Below are 13,555 nucleotides of genomic sequence, written 5' to 3' on the forward strand. Positions count from 1 at the left end.
TGGATGCTAACTAACCAACACAATAGTAGAGCAGTTATTCAAATTGTTTGCTATCATTTTTGTGAAAATGACAGGGGATATGAAATTAATGTTGGAAGAATATGTCTGACCCAAAATATCTGCACAGGCAGCGTTCCAATGTAACATTTACTTTGATATGTTTTATTCATTCTCCTTGACTCCAGAGAGGGGAGAAGGGGTGGCGATGTTGGGAATCAGACCGTGTTTCCAATCAACAACAGCGTTGCCTCATTTCACTAATCATTATTCAAATGAGATTGATTTGCTTCCCCACCCCTGCAGCTAGTTTGAGCGTAGAACGGTTTGCAGCGGAGCTGACTGCCTCAAAGGGGGATTTGTATCAGACCCCCCACCCAACCGCCCGCTGAATTGCAATTGAATGGTCCCGAACTTCCTAACAATAAGCTCATGAATACTGAAGTAGTATTTTATTTTTCTCTGCCTGCCTCCATTCTATTCACTGTCATAAAAGAAATGAAATCCACTTGAAAAGGAGGCCTTTTGGATCATTTGCATGCAAGCTCGGCCTAGTAATGGAATGAAATATGACACACCAATTTAATTACTGCTTCAGAATTGTCTTGCCTCACAGTCTAAATATTGATTCAGGCTTCTCTCTCCTCAGATTCCCTTCCTCAATCCCTTTCGCCTATTCTTCCTCTGATGCTTCCACCTTACTCATATAGTATTCCAACCTTTTCTCTTTCTGACACACTCTCTCTCTCTCGCTCTGTGACACGCACTCATTTTCCCTCTCAGTCCATCCATCCCTCATCTCCCTTCCCCAGCTGCCCGCTCCACGGTCTGTCCATTCCTTATTCTGCTAGCATCAGGTGATGCATGTCATGTCGCAGGGGCAAAGACTGGCAAAGGAGCGACGAATATGAGATTCTGCCCTGGGTGCTCTTCTGCTCTTGTGTGATGATAGTCGCGCTCTATATGCATGCCTGCACTTCCACCGTTAACGGGCCCTGAAATTACACACAATTTCCATGGCAATAGGCTTTATAGAAGGCAAATGGGTCCCTGAGGGGGTCCCAGCCACGCCTTTACAGTGCAGGACAGAGCGGGGAAAAGAGAAGATAGGAAGCATGTACAAAAGCACAGAGGAGGAGTAGGAGGGGTAATTTCCCCCCTAGGCATCTCCCATGTGGACTTCCATAAACTCTTTGGCCCCACCGCCTCTCCTCGAGTGTGTGATGGGTCAGCCTCATGGCAGACCTCAGCTCTTAGTGGGAGGGATACCAGCCCGGAGAGGTGGCCCTGACTGTGAATTTGTCGGCTGGGTTGCGGCTGTGCCCAGCCAGCCGCTGCCACGGGGCAGCGGGAGCATGAGGGAGAAGATGCTGGTGAAGTCAAATATAAAGGGAGGCTGTAATGAATTAAACACATTGAGCTAAAGATGCCCTTTTAAGCATTTAAATGGAGCAGATCGGAGAGCTGTGCTCCTAGCTCCTTAGACCTTTTCTCCCCACAGCTTTTCAGAGTCAAAGGGAAGAAAAACATGCAGCATCCGTAAAAGCTGAGGCGTTTTGTAAACAACAGATCCTTCCTCTCAAGGACTAAGTGTTCCTCATGTTTTCACAGAGCTCTTAACAGGCTGAATGCCTAACAGGGGTCTCCGAACAAGAGATGGAGAATTGAATCCTTGTCGGAGGGTTTATCCATGAAAAGTGAACCATAAGCATGCTCCTAACAGCTCTTGTTGTCTTATTTATATTAAATGGATTACATTTTTACAAGTCACACCAAAGACGTGAACTTTCTAATGGGTTTTAATGAAGCCTGAACACAATTAAAGAAGATGGATTTGTGTTCGTGTTCTCGCACGATATCTGCCTCACACACATGGAAAGGGTATGTGGGCCATTAGGGTGGCTGTCTTGCAGAAAGCCTGCACTTTCAACCTACTCGCTCTTCTCCTCACAGGGTCATGAAAACATCCATTTCCTAATGGCTCACTCGTGTGAATCATCGCAATATAGCCTTAAGAAACGGTGACACTGCTGCCCGGGCTGACGCATCGTTAACACAGTGTAGCCGGAGCAAAAAGGAAGGCAGAGACATGACCTGCTGGCAGATTAATCCGCCAAACAATGAAGATAATGTCAGTGGCCACAGCCATGGACACCAGCGCAGCACGGCCATAATCACCGACGCTGAGAGGCAAGCAAAATTAATGTGGCTAAACTGTTTGGTTATGTGAAATAAAACAGGAATTTAAGAGGTGAGAAAACAGAGAGGAATGTGGAGGGAAAGCAGATGTTTTGTGTCTGTGATTAAACGCCTCAGTCTGCAGGGATCTCACCAGCGATGATTATGCGTCAACTGCAGTCTCTGCTTTTTGTCTTCATGTCAGCTTACAAGCTCTTCTGTTGAAACGTCGCGTTTGATCTTTCAATTAGCTTTTGCGGATCTGTTTGTGTCATTTCTGCATAAAAAGAATGGAAGGATCATTTTGAGAGGGATGGGAATTTTAGGGGGCCAATCTGATCTAATCACAAAAGTCCTTGCAGTTCAATAAAAAAGCACTTTTATCTGCTAATGCTGGAATTAGCAGCATTTCTTAGCAGTGTTAGAACAGCTCAACTGAAAAACATAGGCGCCTCCTCTCAGCCAGTGACACTGAGGTTTTTGAATGGACAGAAATGACTTCCAGGTCACAATAAAACAGACTGACTCATTGGAGACCCCAACTATCCCTTTAAGGGGGCAATAAGTATGGTTTTACTGCCCCATAGCACAAAACGACCATAATATATCCGCAGAGCGTTGATAGGGTTATGCTTTAAAAACTCATTTTCTGCCTCATACTCTGTTTTAAAGCAAAAACTTTAAATTCCCAAAAGTCCACTGGCATCTCAAGACACCAGTGTCCTGAGGTTTATTCTTCCCAAGGCAAAACTGTCAAGGGCAAAACGCTATTTATATAAGTTATTAAAGCAATTGTCACTGGGATAATTATTCCATCTTCATGTGATGTTTCTGTGGGATCTCTGCTTTAATTACCTGCCTCACGAATCTCTCATGGGAAAATGTGACTTAATTGTTTGTCTATTCCAGTCGATGGTCTCTCCAGAGTTTGAGATGGGTTTAGGATGTAGAGATTTATCGGTGATGCTGTAATTCCCACTGCTTGTCTCCAGAGGTGGATTTACGTAAGTCATCAAGCAAGACGGAGATGCGCCTTTAAGTTCTTAAGCAGCTTTTGGGGTCTAATGAAATTCATGTTTGGGACATAGAAGGAAGCCAATCAAAGCTCTATCAAGATGCAACAGTGTCAACAAACACTATCTTTGCACATGCAAGCACAGGTGGAAGTGGCTTGTTACAGATGCTGCCCTGTACCTCAGATCTCATCAATCTGTGTGTGTGAGGAAATGTTAAAATTTAATAGCGCCAGTGGATCGTGTATCAAACCTCTTGTGGCTCCACTCTTCACAACAACCACATGAACAGGAGTCTTGTAAATCTTCTGGCCAGCCATTAGACAGGCCATTAGAAATGTTTGGGTCCCCGTGCATCTACTGCACTCTATAATGTTAGCTGTTACAGAGGGTACAACCTAAACAAAGGCAACTATGTAGTTTAAGTGAGTGTGTGTAATTGCACCATACAATTGAGGATTTCTGTATATTGTAGTAAGGAAATGCTAATTTATGTGCTTTCTATACATGTGAAAGTCCATTGGGATGACATTAATAAAGATATGTTTGATCATTTAAATTTCAATAGAGCGTGGGTGGGTAGCTTGCGTCATTTTATTCACAGAAGAGCTGAAAGAGCGGAGAGCAAACATTTTGAGTCCACAAACTGGAACAAATTTAATTCTCTTGCATTCTCACATTTATACATAGGGCCCCGTAACCTTGATGAATATTAAATTTTTCTTTTCAGATATATTGGCAAACTTGCTGCACTACATCTTGCCCTTGCATGGTCAAAATACAGAAAATAAGTAGCTCTGTTTGATTGGAAAAGGAGAAATGAACAGTTAGAGAATAAGGATGATCAGTATCTTCATGTGCGTACTTCCACCCGGACGGCTTTCAGGTGGAATGAATAACTTAGTTATCTGTAGTAATTTCATACATAGGGAAATAAATCTTGCAGTATGTGGAGTAGCAGATCATTTTATTCCTTATCATAAGACCTGCACAGTGTATTTTACAGAGCAGGGTCTCTTGCTGCTGGAATGAATAAAGACAGACCGGCCTGTTGGACAGTAACTCCTCATCCTGATAGACAGTATATGTCAGTCATACCCTTAACACAAAGCGTAGCCCTGAGCTCTGCCAACAAGTATTAAATAGTTGATTAAACATCACCATGTTGACTTTGTAGCTTATTTCTCACTTGGGTAACATATTGTATGTATTATTCATCTCCAGAGTGACGAGGCATCCCAGCATCCCTCATTTCACATTGGAGGAAAAGTTTTCTTCAATTCCAACTTACCAGAGCTTCGATTCATTGGAATTCCAGTTTTGCGCCACTAAGGTGACAGCTGGTTTTCTTGAGGTCAGCCCAGGTAGTCAAATTTTGCAGGTCTAGCAACTTTTCACACCTGGACAAACCGACCCTCAATCTCCGTCCCTTAGAATAAGCGTGGGCAGTGGGCAGAAAATATACTTTGGCTAGCAAGTCGGAAAGCTTGTCTGGGACATAATGAAGCAGGCAACATCCTTAAGCCTCCCAGTTACCAGTGCAGAGCATTTCTCTCTATCTGAACAACATGTTGTCCCGCGCAGGCTAATGTCAACTCAGCTGTTACATCTGCCAGGGCTCTCCAAATCTCCCCCTTAATTCCTCCAGCAGGCAGCTGGAATAAGTGTAGAGGACGTTCCAGAGATGGAGAAGCAGGTGGCAGCCTTGCAGCCATTCAGAACTCTTTTTATATTTCTGAAAATACAACCTTTTTTTTTATAATTCCTTTTTCATGAAGTGTTCTCTGTCCGGGCCAGTAATGTACAACAGGTCGTTATCAGTGATTGTAATGGCTATTGCATATCTCTTCAAGAATGTGCGAATGATATGCTTGCTAGAGCGCCTGCATTTGCTCTGCCAGGGGACTAACCAGTGTTAGAAAGTACATCAGTGAGTGGAACATTTAAGAGATTTCAGGGAGGGCTGTGAAGATATGTGTAATGGCTGTAATAGTACACTAATCCAATTACAGCTATCCCATTACATTAAATTACAAAATTTCGCTTTAATAAGGTATTACCATGGGAGGGGTCACGGTGCAGCTAGGTTTCCATGGCTACAGTCAGAAACCCACACTTAAATGAAATATAGAGTGGAATATAACGCCCACGCACACTACACAGCTTCAAGACTTCAAAATATTTCCCCTATCAACTGGCAAGTATTCGTCAGGCAGAGAAAACAGACGGAGCCACGCTAGTCAAACTCACAGTATGAGTCCATATAATCGATGGATAGGCAGAGGATGATATTAGTTTAAATAGGCAGTAAATAAACAGGTGAGATAAAAGAGATGAGCACATATTTTACCGAGATGTTCTGGTGGAGGGAGGACTGCAGGAAGAGAAAGAGTGATGGGGAAAGATCTAAACTGAGGTGGGAAACTCTGATTAGCCAGATGAGACCATCTGCTGGGGAAAATATATATATATTTCCCATGACCTGCACTGGCAGAAATGCTGCTAAGATTTCACAGGGCCCAGCGGAAACACACTGACAAACCAGTCAGATATAGCTGCAGTATTTGTTAACGATCAGCTTTATTTTCCTTCATTTTATGCAACATGACTTCCATTCAAAAGTATGTGGGTGTCTAGTTTCAAAACAACCCTACCCCCTTGCTCTGAGACCAATTATATAAGACAGTTTGAGGTTATTACATTACTAATTTTGACAAGTGGCCTAAAGAGGTTTTTTTTTTTATTATCATTTATACATTATATATATATATTTATTTTGGAAGGGAATTATGAATCAGGTAGACTTGTGGAAAAAACACATTTTTAAATTCACAACACCAATTAAATGTAGTAATGACGGCAATTTGTCATCTTGACATATGGTTGAATTAAAATAATAACACCCGTGATTCTCAAATTAAGATTCCAATGTTTCCCACTAATAGATTCAATTGTGTGGAAGATAACAGTCATTAATTTCCATTTAGCTTGGTGAAGAGGAGTTTTGTGGGAAAACTGTGCAAAAGACAATACCCAGGAAAGCGGGACTGCATTCTGGGCTGTCAAATGAAAAAGAATAAGATATCCTAAGCGTGTTGTTTACCTCACAGGCAAACCCCTCGAGAGGCCTTGAAGTAAACATCAAGTTTGTCCAAAAAACAAATCAACCGGAGGTGGCAATATGTGGGTCGACAGCTGCTGAATGAGCTTTTTCTGCTGCAGGTTTGACAAAATATTGTGATGTCGTCTCTTCCTGGCTGAAATTTTTTGGATGCATGAACTTTGTTAGCTTGAGATGTGTCAACAGTTTTGCTTAAGCAGCATGACTGAAGCTAATCCGAGGACGCACTGAGCTAGCGCGGGCAAACAGTCCTCAGTGCCGCTCCGTAACTAGCTGGAAATCACCTGCAACTTCCTGACAACACCTTGGAGACAGCAAAGACAGAGACAGTGCACCTGAGAAGACGGGTCCTCACTCAAAATGTGATTCATGTATATTATCACATTTAGCAGTATGCCATAATCTCTATTGTCTTTTATTTTTTGCACAAGTCTAATCACTGTAAAGAGTGAGGGCCACAGAATTACAGCATACAAGCATCATCAATCTGTCACTGTCTCTGAACTCCTGCTCTCCTGGCAGACATTCAGGCAGTGAATTAATCAAAGGAACCGTTATTGCCAAATTACTGACATGGGTTCAAAGATAAATGTCTCCTGGCTGACGCCAACTGACAGCCCTGAGAGTGATTAATTTCACTCCACTCAGTGATTGGCAAGAGACTCAAACTGAGGCCGGTGCATCATCATCGTGTCACGCATCATCACATGCTTGTTTTTTTCAGAATCTGGATTACAGCACCAATCCTGTTACTTTGCGAGCTGGGGCAGTGGTGAGGTGGACAACATATTCCTGGGTGTTTTTTTTAGCTGAGGAGGCACTGAGTGAAAGCAAAGGGTCAACAGCAATGCACTTTCTCAAAGGCCTCAATTTGAGCCGGTGACAGGATTGAGTTATGTGGCACTGTCCTGTCAGATGCAATAAGGAAAGCAAGGCAGAGAAAAGCCCGGTGTTTTCTTGTTTGTGACCGGAGCCTAATATAACACAGAGATCCAATACCTGCTGCAGGCAATAATGAAGCTGCTTTCATATCATGGGAAGATGGGTCTACATCATTTCCTCAGAAGCAGATTCACCTGGTCGTTAAGTAAGTGGTTGAATACGTATGTGACCTCCCTGCAAAAGAAATCTGCGTTGAAATGCACATTCAATACCACAGCTTGAGAAATCCAGTCATGATCCTGACGCACTGCTCAGAAATATTCAACTGCGGCAAATCTGTAAGTGGAGCAAAAACGTTATCACCTTTTGATCTTTGCCTGTTAGCCTAAACACCACTATCAGTCTTGATATCAGTCCCGTGGAGAGAAGCGAGATCAATCAAATCCATTTTCTGGCTTTTGTGTTTATCAAGCTTTAAAGTTGCAGCAGGGGCTCATGTTGTCATAGAAACAGCTGCAGTAGAAAAAGGTTAGATTGTTGTTGAACTTGGTAGGATGCATGGAGTAATGAGAGTCATCATTATGTGAGATATCAGCAGCACAAGCAGAGAGGGGACTGTTGCTTCTTTTGTTTGCTTGAAAAGCAAGGTCTTATAAATTAATGTGTGCTGGTGACTGCAAATTCCCTGCATGAAAATGCAGGAGAATATGGTGGGGCTCACCGACAATATTGAGTCAAGGCAATATACTGCCACAGGTGCAGGGATTTGGCTGAATTCCTGCATAGTAATAAAACGCAATGATAGAATTTTGTTTTCAGAGCTCACAATTGGTTTGTGCCGACACCACAATGCAATCACCTTGTCCTGCCTTCCTTCAGAAATGAATCCTGTCTGGCTCACCTGCAGTAAAGCCGCTGCACAGTGTGATGTCTCTTTGCACGAGGATTCCACATTAGCATTCACACCAACTGGTGAGCTTACTGAGCGTCCCCAATACTGCTCCCAATCTCTAAGACATTAGGCTGTTTGGAACAAGCATTTGCATTTTATTTCAATATTACATATAAGACAGGCTGCGATGTGAAGAGCCATTTCCATAAATGGAAACCACATTCTCACCATATCAAATATATAAGGTGATAATATGTCAGTGGTGTATTTACTGCTTTTTGCCCCCAGGTGGCCAAAAAATCAATTTAATGCTGGTTTAAGGTTCATGCAGCAGAGTGGCTCAATTGAGCCGGTTAGGTAATCCATTTCAGTCAATTTAGAAATAAATTTGTAAAGCTTTAAACCTTTCATACAGGTTAGTGCAGGTCAAAGCGATTTACAGGTGAATAGCAATAAGTGAGAGAAAAGCAAAGAAGCTAACAAACAAGTAAATAGAAACAGTGATGGCAGCAAAAGTAACCCAAATTAAAAGCCAAATGAAAAAGACAGGTGTTTAATTTCTTTGTAAAAATTCAAGGGAGTTAGCTGTTCTAAGATCCAAGGGGAGTGTGCTCATAAAAACTGAAAGCAGCCTCACTAGATTTCTTGTGGGGCACTTTAGGAACTTCTCAAAGACAGGCAGTGGAAGACCTGAGCGCTCTTGTTGGGACATAATGTGAGATACATGAGGGTGCGGGATTATGTGAGGCTTTGTAGATAAGTAAAAGGACTTTATAATCAGTTCTAAAATATACAAGTAGCCAATGCAGTGATGCGAGCAGGGGGATAATTTGATCTCTCTTTTTTTAATTATCTGTCATTTTCTTGAAGACTTTTTAGGGAGAGCAGTAAAGAGAGTTGCAATAATCTAAGTGTCTTGTTATAAAACCATGGATCAGCATTTTAGTTAAAATGGTGAAGAAAATTAAGATCAGAGTCTAAAATCACTCCCAGATTTGTAGCGTGTTTTCATTTGCTTGGACAGGCAAGAAAACACTGACTCTGGTCTCTGCTTTTCAGGTTTTGAACCTATGTGTAGAATTTCTGTTTTATGTCCATTTAAACTAATTATGTTTCCCAGAGGAAGCGTGTATAAAGAAAATAAGAAGAGGACCTAGAATGCTTCCTTGAGGAACACATATTCACTGAAAAAATTCTGTGACACAAAGTCCCCTGACCTAACAAAAAAAATTCTTTCAGAGTATGAGTGAAGTCAGTTAAGCACTGTGCCAGAGAGACCCACCCATTCTTAAGTCAATTGATTAAAATGCCACAATCAATTATATCCAATGTAGCACTCAAATTTTAAAAAAAGAGGGGCTGCATGGCTATAAGCACTCTCTGTTTCCTATGTTTCTTGTTGATGGCTATACTCCTCACACAGACAAGAAGATGCGCTAACAAGTGCAGGGAGTACTAAAGTTTGTCCTTTGAGAGCCACAATGCCAGGGTGGAATCAGAGTGGAAACCAGTGTTTCAATGCTGTGCATGGTATTCAGATGAGATGAGAAACAAACAATCCAGATCTGAACCGTGGACAATGTGATTGCTGCGAGATAGGCAGCGGGGAGTATCTGCAGCATGGCAGAGGAGATAAGGTGAGGAGAGCAATCTCACCAAAGGCGAGTGCTTTGCACTCAACTAAGCTGAAAGTGAATGGCTGATCTGTGTTTCCACGCGAATACACCTTGTTTAAAACCCCCGGTTCCTCGCCTTCAAAGGCTTTCCAAACTCAAGAACCACAAAGGAGCCTTTTGAAGCAATATCTCCTGGTGTTTCAATGGGACAGCTGAGCGCCAAAAAAATCCTGTAAACTTGCAGATCCACCTGCAGCCTGCTGCTTCACAGATGTTTAATTAAAACTGGACCCCTGTTTTTTCTTGGGGATTATACTCCTCAGAACTGTTGTAAACACTTAAGAGATGTGATATTTGATTTTGTTGAACTATTTGACTTTGTAGATGCAAACAGCATATCAATTTGCCTTCACTGGATCTTCTATTTTTGCATAGCCACACATCCAGGTGAAAGAATTGCAGCTGTATAATATGGGATATCAAGACCTTGCTCAGTCTAAAATAAGTTTCCTGTACAGGCACTGGAATAGAAAGTTGGGTTTGTCTGAGGACCTCTCCATCCTTAAAAAATCAGTAGAGAATATTGAGTTACATTAGTGACCCCGTTATTACGAATAAATGTATAATATGTCAACATGCAAAGGCAATATAGGCTTTTGGGCAGCCATAACTAGGAGTCACTGGTGCATAGAATACAACTACTATGCACCAATGGCATACTTTTAAAATACGACTGATCTGAGTTATTGAGAGAGATAGCTAAAAAAAAAAAAACCCTGCCATCTAGACTATACAGTAACATGATGTGGGCTGCAGGATACCATTGCTGCAAAAAACAAATGGTGCAGTTTATCAGATCAAATCCAATACCATTTGGAGGAATACACGTGACATGAGGTTCAGGGGAAGGCAATTGATAAGGGGATTACTTGACAACTGCTTTTTGGAAGGCCAATTACCCATTCTGAGAAGTCAAAGGGATTTGAAGATGCGGCAGCTCTTGGATTTGGGTCTGCACAAACACTTACGACCACGCGCGCACAAACACACAAACAAGCAGCGTCTAAATGCACAGGCCTTTTGCCTCGTATTGCTGAGAAGAGAATAGATTCCCCCCAGAAATCTCTCAGCAGGGCCTATATCAAAAGCTTAGAGGAGCGGCTTGCCTGCTGCAGTGAGGCGCACACCTCTGGGAATTATCTGCACAAACATGTAGCTGAGAAGAAAGACACTTATTGTCAAAGTGTGTTTTGATTTGACTCATAATTAAATTCAATTATGAAAAAAAAACAAGGCAATCTGGAGTGCTTGAGATATCACATCCATATTTTAAATCAACTGATTGAAGGTGACGGCAAGATGTTAACAATAAGAAGAAAATGGAGTTGATCGTTGAGAAATTGGATGAAGACCTACCGGCATGTTTAAAAAACAAAAGGGAAAAAATAGTATTTGTTTTATGCTGCCAGATTCTATTTTTCCCAATATGTTTATTGTATAATATCACATTAGCTGACATATGGGATCCCAGGTGCTGTGTTGTCACCAGCAGTGTAAATTACAGCTGCGTTCTTGATCTTTTTCTCTGTAATATCTGCACGGTGACACCAAGTAGCGCGAGTGGGTACAGGCTGAAAACCTTATCAAAACATGCACACACACACACACACATACACACACATTCACAGCTGAGAAAAGAAATGGCACGCATCAGGAAATTCAGAGAGCACGTTTGTAGAGTAACAGGTTTCAAAGTGGGCTATAGTTCAGGAGCTTTATGGGGAGGCACAGACACGGGCTGGTAAAGAGATGAGGCAAACAACATAAAAACATGGATTAAGGGGCGGGAAGAAAGCCTAATAGTGGAAGATTATAATGGCATTACTACCTGGTGAGACACGAGTACACACAGCGGGCTCGAGGTGTCTGTGGGATGATGGGACAGACACTCAATGCCTGAGTCACACAGCAGCTGAGCAGAGGGGTGAGGATCATAAAGACTGCTGCTCAGCTCCAGTGACTCATCCTCTACTGGTTTAGACCTCTGTCAATCAGACCTGTCACTGGCTACTGTTTGTGTCCATAGTTGAAGTCTGTATCATGTTTGTACTCTTTATGATAATCTTTATGAGCCAAATAGGCTATCATTTCCCATGAGGTTTTTGTCAAGAGCACTGCAATTGTGTTTTAATGGCCTAATGTGATTAAGAGATCATCATGACTGAGACATGGGTCACAAGAACACGTTAATCTTATTATGATATTTATGTTAAGGCCATATGGAGATGATTAATACTGCAATTACCAGGTGCACTATTAGTCACGTGGTTGGAGGTTTATTTAGGCTCCTTAATCCAGGTAAAAATGTTCTCCAGTGATTTTTCATCTTGGAGCATTTGCCCGATACGCTTCGAATAATTAGATTTTTCACAGGTCTCACTTTGGGTCGCAAGAAAACAACATCTATAATACAAAAGGGAGGATTCTTGACAGCGTGAAAATGGATGTGCGAAATTTGTCCCATCTATCTCCTAAATATTTAGGTATTAATGCATGAAGACTTGAAAGTCTCAATATGACTTGCACGGTGTTAAAGGAGTCGCTGATTTTTTGGGGAAATAAGCATATTCACCTTCTTGCCAAGAGATGGACAAGATGATTGATGCCACTCTCATATCTGTCTACTAAATGTGAAGCTACAGCAGCAGCTGGTTAGTTTAGCATATCTTAGCTTGGCATAAACACTGAAAAAAGCCTCAGTTCAAAGGTAATAAAGGTCACCAAAAAAGAAATAGTCCTATCCATAATCCTAGCAAAAAATAAACACATTTGTATTTACATGTAGCTTCTGTACAGTAAATAAATGAGTGTTGGGCTGATTTTGCTACCTTGGGGGAGAGCTAGGTTTGCTGTTGGGGTCTGTTTCCAGTCTTTAGGCTTGGCTAAGTTAACCAGACGCTGGCTGTAGCTTCATATTTTGCAGACAGATATGATTGGTATCGATCTTCTCATCTAACTCTGGACAAAGTATTGAATGAGCTTATTTCCCACACTGTCAAACTACCGCAGTAATACCATAACTAAGAGGAATTTCATTTACTGGGTCATGTCGACTTGTTCAGAATATTTGAATTAACCCAGTGAACCAGGACCAGTAGATCTAAGTCAACACTCCAACAGCAGCAGTAAGTTGTGTACTCTGCCTGACGATGACCTATCTCATTCCAGAGGCTGCATGGTGGTCCCATGTACCTAGTTCATTTTGCCAAGCTTTCCCATCCAAGTCAACTTCACAGCCCAGCTGTGGTGAGTTTTTTCCCTTTCGTCTCTTTCAAACTCAATTTCAAAGAGTTCTGGGAGACAGCAGTGGCCTCAGCGTTGGTCGATCACATTTTCTCATTAATTTAAAGGCGCCGTAGATGCCTTCCGATTACGACATGAATAATAAACAGGCCCATTATTCTCCTTGTGGTGGAAGAAGTCCTGTTTAATTCACTGTCTATCCATGTGTATTAAGGAAACTGCTTCCCCATGGTGAAAAACCGAAACAGCTTCAGACACATGACACTGTTGTTCCAGACTTAATAAACAACCAGTCAGGATGTGTTACAGTGGCATGTTCCAGTGGGCTGTGCAACAAACGGACACAGCGTCAGTGTAAAACCACGAATACACACGATGCCAGTGTGTCTCAAATACATTTTTCAAATGCTATGTGATATGACGGTTCACTTTCTGCTATCAGATTAAGTGACACCTCCCATATTTCATTGTGATTACACCTGTATCACTTTCTCGGATCAAAAGCCTTGATGTGACTGGAGCTCCAATTTGCAAAGCAATTACATATTATCAC

This window comes from Chelmon rostratus, chromosome 5, assembly GCF_017976325.1.
Source record: "Chelmon rostratus isolate fCheRos1 chromosome 5, fCheRos1.pri, whole genome shotgun sequence".
Taxonomy (NCBI): Eukaryota; Metazoa; Chordata; class Actinopteri; order Chaetodontiformes; family Chaetodontidae; genus Chelmon; species Chelmon rostratus.